This window comes from Giraffa tippelskirchi, chromosome 13 (genome assembly GCF_054371585.1).
Source record: "Giraffa tippelskirchi isolate mGirTip1 chromosome 13, T2T-mGirTip1v1.2.pri, whole genome shotgun sequence".
Lineage (NCBI taxonomy): Eukaryota > Metazoa > Chordata > Mammalia > Artiodactyla > Giraffidae > Giraffa > Giraffa tippelskirchi.
Window position 1 is genome coordinate 25,251,085 of NC_137287.1, and position 14,258 is coordinate 25,265,342.

The 14,258-nt window shown below is 42.0% G+C and overlaps 1 long non-coding RNA gene across 2 annotated transcripts in view; it reads left to right on the plus strand.

Moving 5' to 3' along the window:
• The window catches only part of LOC145532082 (uncharacterized), a 52,624-nt gene extending 41,665 nt beyond the window's left edge, over positions 1–10,959 (plus strand). For both annotated transcript variants that reach the window (XR_014072971.1, XR_014072970.1), the window contains exons 2-3: positions 5,234–5,277; positions 9,920–10,959. This is a non-coding gene — a long non-coding RNA (uncharacterized LOC145532082). The remainder of the gene's footprint in view (positions 1–5,233; positions 5,278–9,919) is intronic.
• Positions 10,960–14,258: the final 3,299 nt, after the last annotated feature.

Below are 14,258 nucleotides of genomic sequence, written 5' to 3' on the forward strand. Positions count from 1 at the left end.
GACTTTGTAACCTCATGGACTGCAGCATGCCCGGTTCCTCTGTTCTCCACTGTCTCCTGAGTTTGCTCAAACTCATGTCGATTGAGTTGGTGATGCTAGCTAACCACCTCAACCTCTGATGTCACCTTCTCCTTTTGCCTTCTTTCCCAGCATCAGGGTCTTTTCTAGTGAGTTGGCTCTTTGCATCAGGTGACCAAAGTATTGGAGCTTCAGCTACAGCATCAGTCCTTCCAATGGATATTCAGGGTTGATTGCCTTTAGGATTGACTGGTTTGATCTCCTTGCTGTCCAAGGGACTCTCAAGAGTCTTCTCCAGCACCACAATTTGAAAGCATCAATTCTTCAGCACTCAGCCTTCTTTATGATCCAGCTCTCACACCTGTACATGACTACTGGAAAAACCGTAGCTTTGACTATATGGACCTTTGTCAGCAAAGTGATGTGTCTGCTTTTGAATATGGCTGTCTGGGTTTGTCATAGCATTCCTTCAAAGGAGCAAGCATCTTTTAATTTCATGGCTACAGTCACTGTCCTCATTGATTTTGGAGCCCAAGAAAATAAAATCTATCACTGCTCCCACTTTTTCTCCTTTTATTTGCCATGAATGATGGGACCAGATGCCTTGATGTTAGGTTTTTTTTTTAAAAGTTAACTTTCAAACCAGCTTTTTCACTGTCCTCTTTCACCCTCATCAAGAAGTTCTTTAGTTTCTCTTCACTTTCTGCCATCAGAGTCGTATCATCTGCATATCTGAGGTTGTTGATATTTCTCCCAGCAATCTTGATTCCAGCTTGTGATTCATCCAGCCTGGCATTTCAAATGATGTACTCTGCACAGAAGTTAAATAAGCAGGGTGACAATGTATAGCCTTGATGTACTCCTTTTCCAATTTTGAACCAGTCAGTTGTTCCATGCTCGGTTCTAATTGTTGCTTCTTGACCCGCATACACTTTTCTCAGGAAACAGGTCAGGTGGTCTGATATTTCCATCTCTTTAAGAATTTTCCATAGTTTGTTGTGATCCACACAGTCAAAGGCTTTAGCATAGTCAATGAGGCAGAAGTAGATGTTTTTCTGGAACTCTCTTGCTTTCTCTATGATCCAATAAATGTTGGCAATTTGATCTCCGGTTCCTCTGCCTTTTCTAAACCCAGCTTGTCCATCTGGAAGTTCTGGGTTCACGAAGTGTTGAAGCCTAGCTTGAAGGATTTTGAGCATAACTTTGCTAGCATTTCCTGAGGAAGGAAATGGCAACCCACTCCAGTGTTCTTGCCTGGAAAATCCCATGGACGGAGGAACCTGGTAGGCTACAGTCCATGGGGTCACAAAGAGTCAGACATGACTGAGTGACTTCACTTTCTTTCTTTCTTTTCTTTGCTAGCATTTGAAATAAGTGCAGTTGTGCAGCAGTTTGAACATTCTTTGGTGTTGCCCTTCTTAACCCTTGCCTTTGCCATCACAGCAATACCCTGAAATTTGTGCTATTTCAGGAGGGGATGTGAGCTCAGAATCAATTTTATTAATATTGGTAATAACAGTAGTAAGAGTTATTAAATGATTGAATGAAGGTACATGTGACCTGTTCTGAAGCTGTTTTGCATTGTATTAGAAGACAAAGCCTTCAGCTCCAAGAGTTGACTGAATGGTGGAAAGTCAGGTAGTTTGGAAGGGGAGATGGCCAGTTACTCCCAGAGGAATCCTTATCCAGGGTCAACTTTGAAAGCACAAAGATTTATTCATTAGGGAAGGCAGCCTTTCCCCACTGCCACTGCCTATGAATCCATGGCCAAGGAATCTGAGAAATGGTTCCCCTAATCCTTTGATGCAATCTGTTTGCGCTGGATGACAAGCATTCCTGGCAAACGGGGTCTGTGCCTTTCACTGAGTCAGTGATAAACCTTGAGCCAAATCGAAGTTACCAGCCTTGTGTTCTGTCATCTGAGACCTTTTGACTCTGTGAGGTGTGCTAACACTCACATGCCCTTTAATTTATGACTTTTATTGAGTCTTTTGTGAAGTCGTAAATTGAACAACCCTCCAGCTGGTTTGAGCCCTCATCAGGAAGCTGTCATCAAAGTGAATCACCTTCTCAGTGGCTGCTCCTTTGCTCAAGTTCATTGCAAAGGCTGGGATGTTTTCTGCAACTTGCTTATAGAATCTGTCAGCTTCACGCAGCCCAGACCTGCCAAGTCAAGATTTTTTTTATTAAAAAATGTAAAATAAAAAGTGAAGAGAAAATACTTGTATTTGCTCAGAGGCTCTTGCATCTTAGTACAGCATTCTGGAAAAGCCTAAATTTCTGAAACTGTGAAGCAGGTGAAGTTAACATATTGTAATTTCTGGCCTAGAAATATTCTGAATAATTCCTGCACCAGGGATTTGGGGACAAGGCAGAGACTGACATATTCCCGAAGGTATCTGTGAACCGGCAACTTAAATACAACAGGAGTTGGACCTTGGTCTTGGTATGGGCTTGTGTGGGAGTTATTTCTCTATAAAAGCATGGGGGTGCTGGAGAATTCATAACTACTCCTCAGACACTTGTCGGGCTATGTGCTGGAGTACAAGATGCATTATCTCACTGATCCCTCAACAGTCCTCTCTTTGGTCCCCATTTTGCAGATAGTGAAGTTGAAGCTCACAGAGGTTATGTCGCTGTAATTCACTCTAGGTCACATGGATAGTAAGTGCAGCAAAGGTTTGAATCCAGATCCTCTTTCATTTCATCATAATTCACTCATTTGAATTTATATTGCAATGATTTTTAGTAAATTTAAAACACTGTGCAACCATCTCTATAATCCATCACCCACTCCTACAATCCTTCGTGCTCATTTGAATTCAATCTCCACTACCATCTTTAACTCCAGGCAACACACTAATTTACTGTATGTCTCTCTAAATTTATTTTTTTCTGGTCCTTTCATGTAAATGGAATCATAATATATGGTCTTTTTATCTGGCTTCTTTTATTTATCCAGAGGTATGTCTATGTTGTTGTATTAGTAGTTCATTCATTTTTATTACTGGAGAGTATTCCATTGTATGGGTATACCACATTTTGTTTATTCATTTACCGATTGATAGGCATTTGGACTATTTTCATTTCCTGGGCATTATTCGTGTGTCTTTATGTGGAGGTTTTTATTTCTTTGGGGCAGATTCCTAGAAGTGGAATTGCTGGGTCTAATGGTAAGTTTACGTCTATCTTTATTTAAAAAAAAAAAAAAAACTACCTAACTTTTAAGGTACATTGAGCTCAGGTCCTTGAGGGTCTAACTCGTGACCACTGTGCTATGTATTATGTCTCACATTGCTCCATTTCACTGTTAATCAGTTAATTTCAATAATCACTGCTTGACATCTGTCTTTGCTGGTCCTAGAACTAGATGGTAGGAAAAGAGAGATGAAAGAGATATAGTTTGTTACTCGCTTTCTGTGGTCCATTGGATTATTCATCACAGTTCTTCTGCCATATGACCTTGCAGTGTAATAGATGATCGGAGTGGATTCCCCACTCAGGATGTTGGGTGTTGGGAAAAGCAGCCTCTAGGCACAGTCTTTTGACCCTTCCTTGGCCATATAAGAATGGGTCTGAGCTTGGAATAATTTGTTACCTGGGAGACAAAGAGCTCTCACAGCCTGTAGTGAGTTTATGGCCTTGGGAAGGACTGTCTCTCTGTTCCTGGCTTGATATGTAATACTTTGTTCTGCTTAAGTGTGCACATCAGTGGCCCTCATGCATGCCCAGATTCCTGTATTTCAGACCCCAGAAGGAAGGGTTGCATCCTTGTGCTGCAGCATGACACAGGCTGTGTGCTCCATCAGCAATAGATCCTCTGATCCTGGCCAGCCGGCACGTTGCATGGAGCTGCCTCTTGTGAACACTCCCTCTCCTCTCTTGCTCCAAGTCACTGCTGAGTCACTTGAATCTGGTGTGCTTGTGGTCTGTTTTCAGTGACATTGAATCATGCATGGTCTCTTCCTTGGGTGACCCGCTTCTGCTTTTTAACTTTGGGTGTCATCAGGTTATATAGTCTGTCCTATGGCACAGCCTGACCACCTAGAGAATGGTGAAACATTGGGTGTGCTCCTGAGACCTGCTGTGGCCAATGGGACATTAGCAGATATGATGCAGACTGATGTCGCAAATGTGTCTGTGTGCTTGGTTCACCTCTTTGCACTGTTACTGTCCATTATAAAAAAGCATTTTCTGGGTAGCTGATGCTCCTTCAGCTCCTCCTCCACACAAGCACATGTGGAGTGGATCTGAACCCAACTTGCAGCTTAGAGTTAAGTACAGTTTCCCTGCCTTTCCTGCTACTGAAGAGATAGAATAAAGATGGTGAGTCGTGCTGTTTCCTTTGCTGGCACCAGGTGTCACTGTCAACCTGAGACAGCTTTGTTGCTGTTTGTTAGTCACTCTGTCATGTCTGACTCTTTGCGGATCCCATGGATTGTAGACCTCCAGGCTCCTCTGTCCATGGAATTCTCCAGGCAAGAACACTGGAGTGGTTAGCTATTCCCTTCTCCAGGGGATCTTCCTAACCCAGGGATTGAACCTGGGTCTCCTGCATTGTAGGCAGATTCTTTACCCTCTGAGCCAGCACCTTCTCTTCTGTAACTTGCTCTATAGTGCTGATGCTGGGAATTTGCAAACTACATTTCCTATGTTCCTCTGCCACCTGGCTTCCTATCAGGGGGCACTGGATGGAGATCAGAAGGTGGGAGAGGAGGGAGATTTCTGTCACTGTAGCAGCAGCACAAGTGGAGTGATTCCAAACTCCAGCACTCCAGGTGGAGGCAGCCTCTTCTGTGTGGTGCTAGCCCTGGTGGAGGCAGCCTCTCTTTGGTAAATATAGAAGTCACTGCAGTGGCATCACATAGGTGATTAGGTGAATAGCATTAGGTACAGCTTCTAATATCAGGTTATCATCCCTTCTTCTTTTTGCTTCTCAGACCCTCTTTTCCAACTGATCTTCCACCTATCTCAAAATACTTATAATCAAGTACTTGTTTGCAATGCCTAGAGTGGTGCCTGCTTTGCTGACATTATTGTTTTCTGAAACATGAGCAGAGGAAACCATTGATTGTGGGGGTGGATGGGAGTTAGGGAATGATGAGAAAATTGTCCACTTCTCTGTGTGAGAAAAACATTGGCTAACCCTAATCCTACAGGCCTAGGAAAGCTTCCAAATTATATTATTAATTCTTCTCCTTTTTTTTTCTTTTAGTATTATGCTGCATTGAACATAGCTGGTCAATGATTGGATGTCAGGTAATCAATGCTAAGACTTCTTGGGAGTTTTGATTTCTCATTTATCCTGGAGGTAACCTGAAATGAACCAATGACACACTGAGTAAGTTTAATTGAGTGTTTTTCCAAGAATTCTGCTTTTTGTCCTACACTGGCCCTCTACATGAAGGTAGTGGATCTAGAAGGAAGGCAAGACAAGTGCAAACCTACACTGCCCACAGAATGGTGGGTGACCTTCCTACCCGGTGCCCTTAGCCTTCCAGCTTTGCCCCAGCTTACCTGTTTCTCAGAATCCACAAGGATCCTTTTATTGAAGCTCGTCAGGATCCAGAGCTTTACAGATGATGTCCAGAGGAGTGAGAAAAGGCACTCTGGCACAGTTGGGAAGGCGTCTCCTGGGGTCTGCATCAGCCCCCACGTCTCTGTTGATTACTCTGAGCAAAGCTCTTCAGTTTCTCTGTGGGGCACTTCTTTCTAAGTGAGTACAATCAGGTTAGGCAGGTGGCAGAGGAAACAAGGCTGAACAACAGGTTTTCTGTTCAAGTTAGTTCAGATCAGTAAGAAGCCCTAAATCTGGGTTTTTTCAGCCTCAGTTGGAGAGAAGGAAAGAGTTTGGTTACCCTGCTGAGGAGAAAAATAGGCCATTATGGCCCAAAGAAAGCATCTGTCCTAGATTTGAGAGATACATGGTGTCCTGGCTGGTTTCTGGGTCTCAGTGGGTTGGGCTGTTGACATCATCTCACCCCTGTGTGCCTAAGAAAGATATGAAAGTGTAGGTGGAGTCTTCATGGAACCAGAGCTCAGGATCTGATATCTGAAGCTTCTAGCCTTGTGTCAGCTTTCCTACTTTTCCTAACTCCCCACTAGACAAACCCTGTTTCTTTTAAAAATCTTTTAAAAGTAAAAAAAATCCTTTTAATTTCATATTAGAGTATAGCTGATTAACACTGTTTCTTTACATCCCTGTCATACTGATTTCATTTGAGTCTCACAACCTGCCTAGTCCTTATCACAATGGTTGGAAGCAGCTGTAGAAGGACCCCCTTCCTAGAACCAGGTATTCAGTGTGTAAACCCTGAAGTCATGTGCCTTTGGGCAAGTCGCTTCACCTCTGAGAACCTCAGTCTCTCTACCTGAATAACGGGGCGGCACTGGAGCCTGTGTTACATCCCTGGCAGGGTTGTGGAGACCATCAAAGAGGATGATATACTGTAAGTGCTGGGCAAACAGTAATTCTCAGCCTGCCTGAGCTTGTGCCTGCTCTTTCACACATCAGAAACTGTGGTGGCACACAGAACAGGCTGTATTATATTTTATCTGCCACTATTCTGTTTTATCTACTAATCACTTGGTTATTTTTTCCCTCATAGCTCAGTCGGTAAAGAATCCACCTGTAATACAGGAGACCCAGTTTTGATTCCTGGGTCAGGAAGATCCCCTGGAGAAGGGAATGGCTACCCAATCCAGTATTCTTGCCTGGAGAATTCCATGGACAGAGGAGCCTGGCGGGCTATAGCCCATGGGGTCACAAAGAGTCAGACATGACTGAGCTACTAATACACGACTAACACACACACAATCACCTGGTTGACCCTTGAATGGCCCTTGGCCTGCTTAATGCACTGACCAAGGTCTTATATTTATTTTTTGATTTTTTTTTTTGGTTGCAGTAGTCTTCAGTGCTGCACGTAGTCTTTCTCTAGTTGTGGCAAGATGGGGCTACTCTCTAGTGGTGATACACAGGGCTTCTCATTGAGGTGCCTTCCCCTGTTATGGAGCACAGGCTCTAGGGCATGGGCTTCAGTAGTTGTAACACATGGGCTCAGTAGTTGCACCTTGCTGGCTCTAGGGTGCATGGGCTTCAGTAGTTGTGGCACTTAGGCTCCGTAGTTGTGGCTTGTGGGCCCTAGAGTGTGCAGGCTTCAATAGTTGTGATGCATGGGCTTAGTTGCTCTGCAGCATGTGCAACCTTCCCAGACCAGGGATCGAACCCATGTTCCCTGCATTGGTAGGCAGATTCCCATCTACTGTACCGCCAGGGAAGTCCACCAAGGTATCTTACACATTCATACGAGAATTGTCTTCTATTGGGTTGGCCATAAAGTTCATTTGGCTTTTCCCATAAGATATAACAGGAAAATCTGAACGAACTTTGTGGCCAACCCAATATGCTCTAAGCTATGGCTTCTCAAATATTTACGTGCACACAAATCATTGGGAATGTTGATAATATGCAGATTCTGATTCAGTAGGTCTGAGGTGGGGCTGGAGATTCTGTATTTCTCCTAAACTGCCAGGTCATATCCATGCTGCCAGTGTGATGATCACATTTTAAGTAGCAAGAATCTAGTAAATGTTGTATCTTTTCTTGATGCTCTCTTGATGTTTTGCTCTACTTGTATCTACTTGTTTCAAGTTTAACTCCACCTCCTAAAATTTTGCATGGCTCATTCAGTCAACAGAAATCAGACAGAACTCACTGTAACAGCAAATAGCCCAGCTCTGGAAAAAATGAATGAAGTTTGCACAAGGACCAAAACTTGGCAGTGCACTGTGAAGGGCTTGTAGCACACCATTGGTGTCAACGTGACACAACAAGAGTGAAAGCTATCACACTGCTCAGGCCAGAGGTGGCCATTTCCCCTTCATGAGCAAAACTGTGAGAACTTGCTCATTTTTGCCTTCTCATATGGCACTGACCACCCCCCCCAAACGTTTGATGAGCTATAAGTGTCTTCAGTGAGTAGGAAATTAATTAATCCCTTCCTCCCCCTCACTGGAAAAGTTTCCCAGGTGCAGCTAGTGGTAAAGAACCCACCTGCCAATGAAGGAGACATAAGAGATGCAGATTTGATCCCTGGGTTGGGAAGATCCCCTGAAGTAGGAAATCGCAACCCACTTCAGTATTCTTGCCTGGAGAATCCCATGGACAGAGGAGCCTGGTAGGCTACAGTCCATTGGGTCTCAAAGAATTGTACACAACTGAAGCAACTCAGCATGCATGCCCCATTCATTGAAAGGCTGTCTATTGCTCCAAACTTCGAAAAATGGATTATAGCTTCTACAGAAACTTTCCTCCCTTTCGTTGTTTTCTTTCCACATATAGCTGAACTTGTCACCCAACACTGAATCTCCGCCCATCTGTAAGTTCAGATTTCTAAGAACAGGGCAGGGAAAGGAGCCTCAGTCTCTCTGGCTGTTGGTATCTCCTGGAATAGCCATGACGATAACTTTCAGTCTCGAAGCTCATATTGAAATCCAAATCTGTTGTTCATTTAGAGATGATGAGCGGTCCCCATCAGGTTGGCAACCTTGTATCACCTTCTCCCCATTCACCCTAGAGCAATGGTGCTTCATGATGACCAGATCCTTTAGACATGAACGAGTTTAGTGCCCAAGTGTTGGGTGACTCAAAAACTTGTGCATCAAAAGACAGAAAACATTTGGTGCTTTTACGTCATGAAGCCCTGGGGAAATAGAAGAACCTTCTTTCCTTTGATCCTTCCCCCATTTTTCCTCCTCCCTCCCTCCCTTCCATCATTTTTTTTCACCCACATCTACCATTTTGCATAACACCCATATGTTGGAGATTAGAAAATAACAAGAAAAAGGAGGGGGAAAGGATTCAAAAAAAGGAAAGTGGGAGGTAAATAAATTTTGTAATTTTGAAGTTGTGACTATCAAGATTTCAGACTTTAATTTCACTCCCCACAAAACAAGCAAGTAAATAAAGAAACCCTGCAGGGATGGACATAAAATGAGCAAAGTTTTAGAATCTTTTTCTCAGGAAAAAAACCCCCACTGATTTACAAGCAGGGTTATCTGTTGTGTGGATTTGGAAGGAGATGAAAATGTATCACTATCCATCTAGATATTTGTCAAAACAACTGAATTCTATGAAGTAGAAAGGATGAACCTAAGAACCAATGTTAGGGAAGGAAGTTCAATATGGGCTCTATTGTGTCAGGGTTTTTCTACAAAGACAGGGTAGCTTTCACCTGTGTGGTATAAAATTCTCACAAAGAAAGAAACCAACAGACCTTGGAAAGGGGTGTTTATTTAATCTCATCTTTTAGAGCATGTGACTCTGTCGGTTCTGGGTGCATGGGCAAACCCTCTTATGCTCATACCTGTCTCAATATTCTTTAACATACTTCCTGGGTCCAGGGGCTCCTGTTTGATTTAGGGATTGAATATGGATATGGGGATATGAGGATGGGTTTGAATATGAGGAGGGGTTTAGAACACCTTGACTGTAGTCCCACTGTGACTGTTCACAGAAGGCAGTGATAATTTCTACAAGAACAAAGGGTGCTGTTACCAGAATAATGAGGAGTGGATGCTGGTCATCTGGAAACAAATACTTCTTGTTCTTGGAGGATGATACTTGACTCTAGCATTGAATTCAGGTCTGTTGATGTCACACCTGCCAGATAACCTTTGGTCTGACTTTCCATGCCCTGTTTGATGAAATGCCTTTGCTCTACTGAAGAATGACATCCCCAGAGGAAAGAGCACTCTTAATACTCAGATCTTGGTTTCTAAATAGTATTGTCCACTAAAAGTTACCAGGGCTCCCTGGAGAAATGGCTGATTCCAGGGTTGGGACAGGAAAATTACAAAATATGTACCTCAAACATCTTTCTTTTTTCTTTTTAATCAGAAAATATGGAGTGCTTCAAAAGAATGGAAACATATCTCAATGAAAGAGAAATCAGCCTGAAAGGGCTCCCACTGGCTAAATCCAGGATAATCTGAACATCTAAATTAAAAATGATAGAGGCTTACCAGATGGCTCAGTGGTAAAGAATCTGCCTGCCAAGGAAGGTGACATGGGTTTGATTCCTGGCTCAGGGAGATCCCACATGCTGAGGAGCAACTAAGCCCATATACCACAACTACTGAGCCTGTGCTCTAGAGCCTGGGAGACACAACTACTGAATCCCACACACCCTGGAGCTGATGCTCCGCAACAAGAGAGCCACTGCAATGAGAAGCCCACACATCACAATGAGAAAGTAGATCCTGCTCGCTGCAACCAGAGAAAAACCCACGCAGCAACAAAGACACAGCACAACAAAAAAAAAGAAATAAACAGTTATAACAGGATCGAAGGAGACTCCATGAGTCCATACTGATATTAAGAGAGAAAAAAGACAAGAGGGAGAAGAGAAAGTGTTGAAGAATGTCAACTAATAACTCTAGAAGGAACGTTAGATTTAGAAGCTCACATTTTGTAACCACAGTGAAATACTCAGTTCATGAAAGAATCAACAGGCTAGGCCAAAACCATTAGAAGAAATATTGTTGGGAAGAGTGTGGCATAAACCTCAAAATATCTACCTACAGGTCATTTATTAATTTATGATAAAGGTACCTTTAGAACGGAGAAATGTGCAGGCACCACCTTAGCTGAGTAATCGAACTTGCATCATTCACCTCCTGGGATACAGGCACCATGCATGTCACAGCCATACTTGTGTGGTATTCTTGCCAAAAATATATCCAGAAGAAGAAAATCCAACAAATCCAAATTGAGAGGCCTTGTGCAAAACAGCTGACCTGGACTTTTAAAAAATATCGATGCCATGAAAACAAACAAACAAACATGTTTGGGAACTGTTCTAGATTAAAGAAGAATGAAAAGAAAAGACAATGAAATGTGATACGTGATCTTTGATAGGATCCTGCACCAAAAAGAAAGTAATCCAGTTTCGAAGAATATGATAGAGACAACAGGAAAATGTGGCTAGGAACTGATTGTTAGTTCACTGTATTTTACTGATAGTAATTCTCCAGAGTGTGATAATTGTACTATAATTTTATAGCACAGTGATCTTGCTCTTAGGAAATGCATGACAAGTTTTTAGGGTTGAAGTATCTGCAACTTGCTCTCAATTGGTTTAGTGCAACATAGATCTATGCATGTATATTTATTTATCTGTGTGTGAAGAGAGTGATTTTTATTTTTTGATTTACTTATGGCTGTGCTGGGTCTTCATTGCTGTGTGCGGGCTTTCTCTAGTTGTGGAGATTGGGGGCCACTCTGTTGCAGAGTGTGGGCTTCTCATTGTGGTGGCTGCTTTTATTCCAGAGCACACACTCTAGGCACTTGAGCTTCAGTAGTTGCAACAGTCAGGCTTCAGTAGTTGTGGCATACTGGCTTTGTTGCTTTGCTCCATGTCGAATCTTCCCCAACCAGGGATCGAACCCATGTTTCCTGCATTGTCAGGCAGATTCTTATCCACTGTACCCTCAGGGAAGTCCAAAACTAATTTTTAAATGACAAAATGTTAACAGTCAAATCTAAATTATGGATGTATGGTCTTCTGTTGTATCATTCTCACAACTTTTCCATACATTCGCTATGTAAAAATATTAAAAGTTGAAGGAAAGCTGCACCTGTGGGGTCCCTGTCTTAGTGAGGGCTTTGGGTTCACTTTCAGACTTCCTTGGCACCCATCTCTTCCTCTGCTAACAGCAGCACTGGTGGTTGTCACTTTTTCATATTTTCATGGTAAAAAATGTTGGCATCCTTGGCTAATGAACAAACTGTGTGCAAAGGATATGTCTTCTAGTCCATCTGGAGAGAGAAATGAACAGACCCACTGGGAGGATGTGTTCTGAAATGACTGATGGTGAATATACAGGCTCATGTCCTCTAGGACTTGCTAAAGGGAACTCCCTGAGAAGGGAAGGCTAGTCTCAGAATTGAAAGTCAATTTCTGTCAGCAAGATGGGAACCTCAGAAACCTCAAAAGAAAAAGCTGATGGATTTGACCACACTCTAATGAAAAGTCTGTGACATAAGATGGAGTGAACTATAAATAATAACATATTTGAAACGCATGGCAAAGAGTTACTCTCCCTAACACCCATAGTCACTACAAGTTGACTTAATAACATGAACTCAAAATAAAAGCAACCCAATAGGAAACAGGGTCAAAAGAGATCAACAGGCAATTCACAATGCAGGACATGGAAGTGACCAACAAAAAGTCTAAAACTGGTGCAACTGTGTCAGTGTTTTAATATTTAAAATTTTAATTTGATGATGAAATTCATTCATCAAATTGGAAAATATTAAAATTTAAATCATTAAAATTTGAAATTTAATAAAATTGAAATTATTGAAGTTGAAATTATTAGAGTGTGGGAAGAAATAAGAAAGCTTTATGCAGTGCTGATATGATAGTAAATCATTACAACCTTTTAAGAACGATTTCCTGTTAAAATTTTTAAAAAAAGGGGCATAGCTGTGAAACGGGCTTCCCATGTGGCACTAGTGGTAAAGAATCTGCCTGCCAATTGAAGATCCCCTGGAGAAGGAAATGGCAACCCGCTCCAGTATTCTTGCCTGGAAAAATTCCATGGAGGGAGGAGCCTGGCAGACTACAATCAATAGGGTCGCAAAGAGTTGCACATGACAGAGTGACTGAGCACATACATACACACTTAAGCAGTAACAGAGGGTTCACCTTTAGGAATCCATACTGTGGAAACAAAGGGATTAGTAGCAAATGACTTGCTTCAGTAGCTAAAAATATGCCGTGTATAACAGCACTAGAAGGCAACTGCAAGAAAACCAGTCTGAGTTGGAGAATATCTGAAAGTCTGTTAATGGGAATGGTAGACTAAATTATGGTATTTCCAATTCTGTGGCTCATTTATTCAATCACTATATATATTTTTCAAGGCAGGCATTGTTTTACTGTGTACCAGGCATTGTTCTAGATACTGGGGGTAAGGAAGTGAATAATACAGACTCAACCCTTATCCAACTTAGCAATATCCAATAGCACTAATCCAACTTTTATTTTGGTGCTTCCTGAATGGGTTGGTGGTTAAGAATCTGCCTACCAATGCAGGAGATGTAAGAGACTAACTTTATTTTTATATTTTATAAGTGAAACTTCAGACCTTACCTGGATTGCCCTCGTTTTTTTCACCAGTGTTCTTTTTCTATTCCAGGATCTCATGCAGGATACCACATGGCATCTATTTTTACCTTTTTCAGATTCACTGGGATATAATTGCCATGTAACAATTGTATAAGTTTAAGGTGTACGATGAAATGATTTGATACACATATGTATTGTGAAATGTTGGCCACAATTAGGTGAATTAACACCTCTGTCACTTCACACAGTTATCATTTTGTTGTTGTTGATTTATGGCTGCTCTGGGTCTTTGTTGCTGTGCATGAGCTTTCCCTAGTTGCAGTGAGCAGGGTCTACTCTCTAGCTGTGGTGCACAGTCTTCTTGTTTTGATGGGTTCTCTCTCTCTTTTTTAAACTGGAGGATAATTACTTCACAATCTTGTGTTGGTTTCTGCCATATGCCAATGAACCAGCCATAGGCATACATATGTCCCCTCCCTCTTGAACCTCCTTCCCACCTTCCACCCCTTCCTAACTCTCTAGTTTTTCACAGAGCACTGGATTTGGGATCGCTGCATCATGCAGCAAATTCCTGCTGGCTCTCTCTGTTACATATGGTAGTGTATATGTTTCTATGCTACTCTCTCAAATCATCCCACCCTCACCTTCCCCCATTGTGTTCAAAAGTCTGTTCTTTATGGCTGTGTCTCCTTTGCTGCCCTGCACATAGGGTCGTCAGTACTATCTCTCTAGATTCTATATATATGTGTTAATGTACGATATTTTTCTATTTCTGACTTACTTCACTCTGTATATAGGCTCTAGGTTCATCCATCTAATTAGAACTGACTCAGATATGTTCCTTTTTATAGCTGAGTAATATTCCATTATATATATGTACCATATCTTCTTTGTCCATTAAACTGTCGATGGACATTTAGGTTGTTTACATGTCTTAGCTATTGTAAATAGTGCTATGATGAATGTTGGGGTTACATATGTCCTTTCCAATTATGTTTTTTTTTGGAGTATATATGCCCAGTAATTGGATTGTTGGATCATGTGGTAGTTTTATTCCTAGTTTTTTAAAAGGAATCTCTATACTGTTCTCCCTTGTGGCTG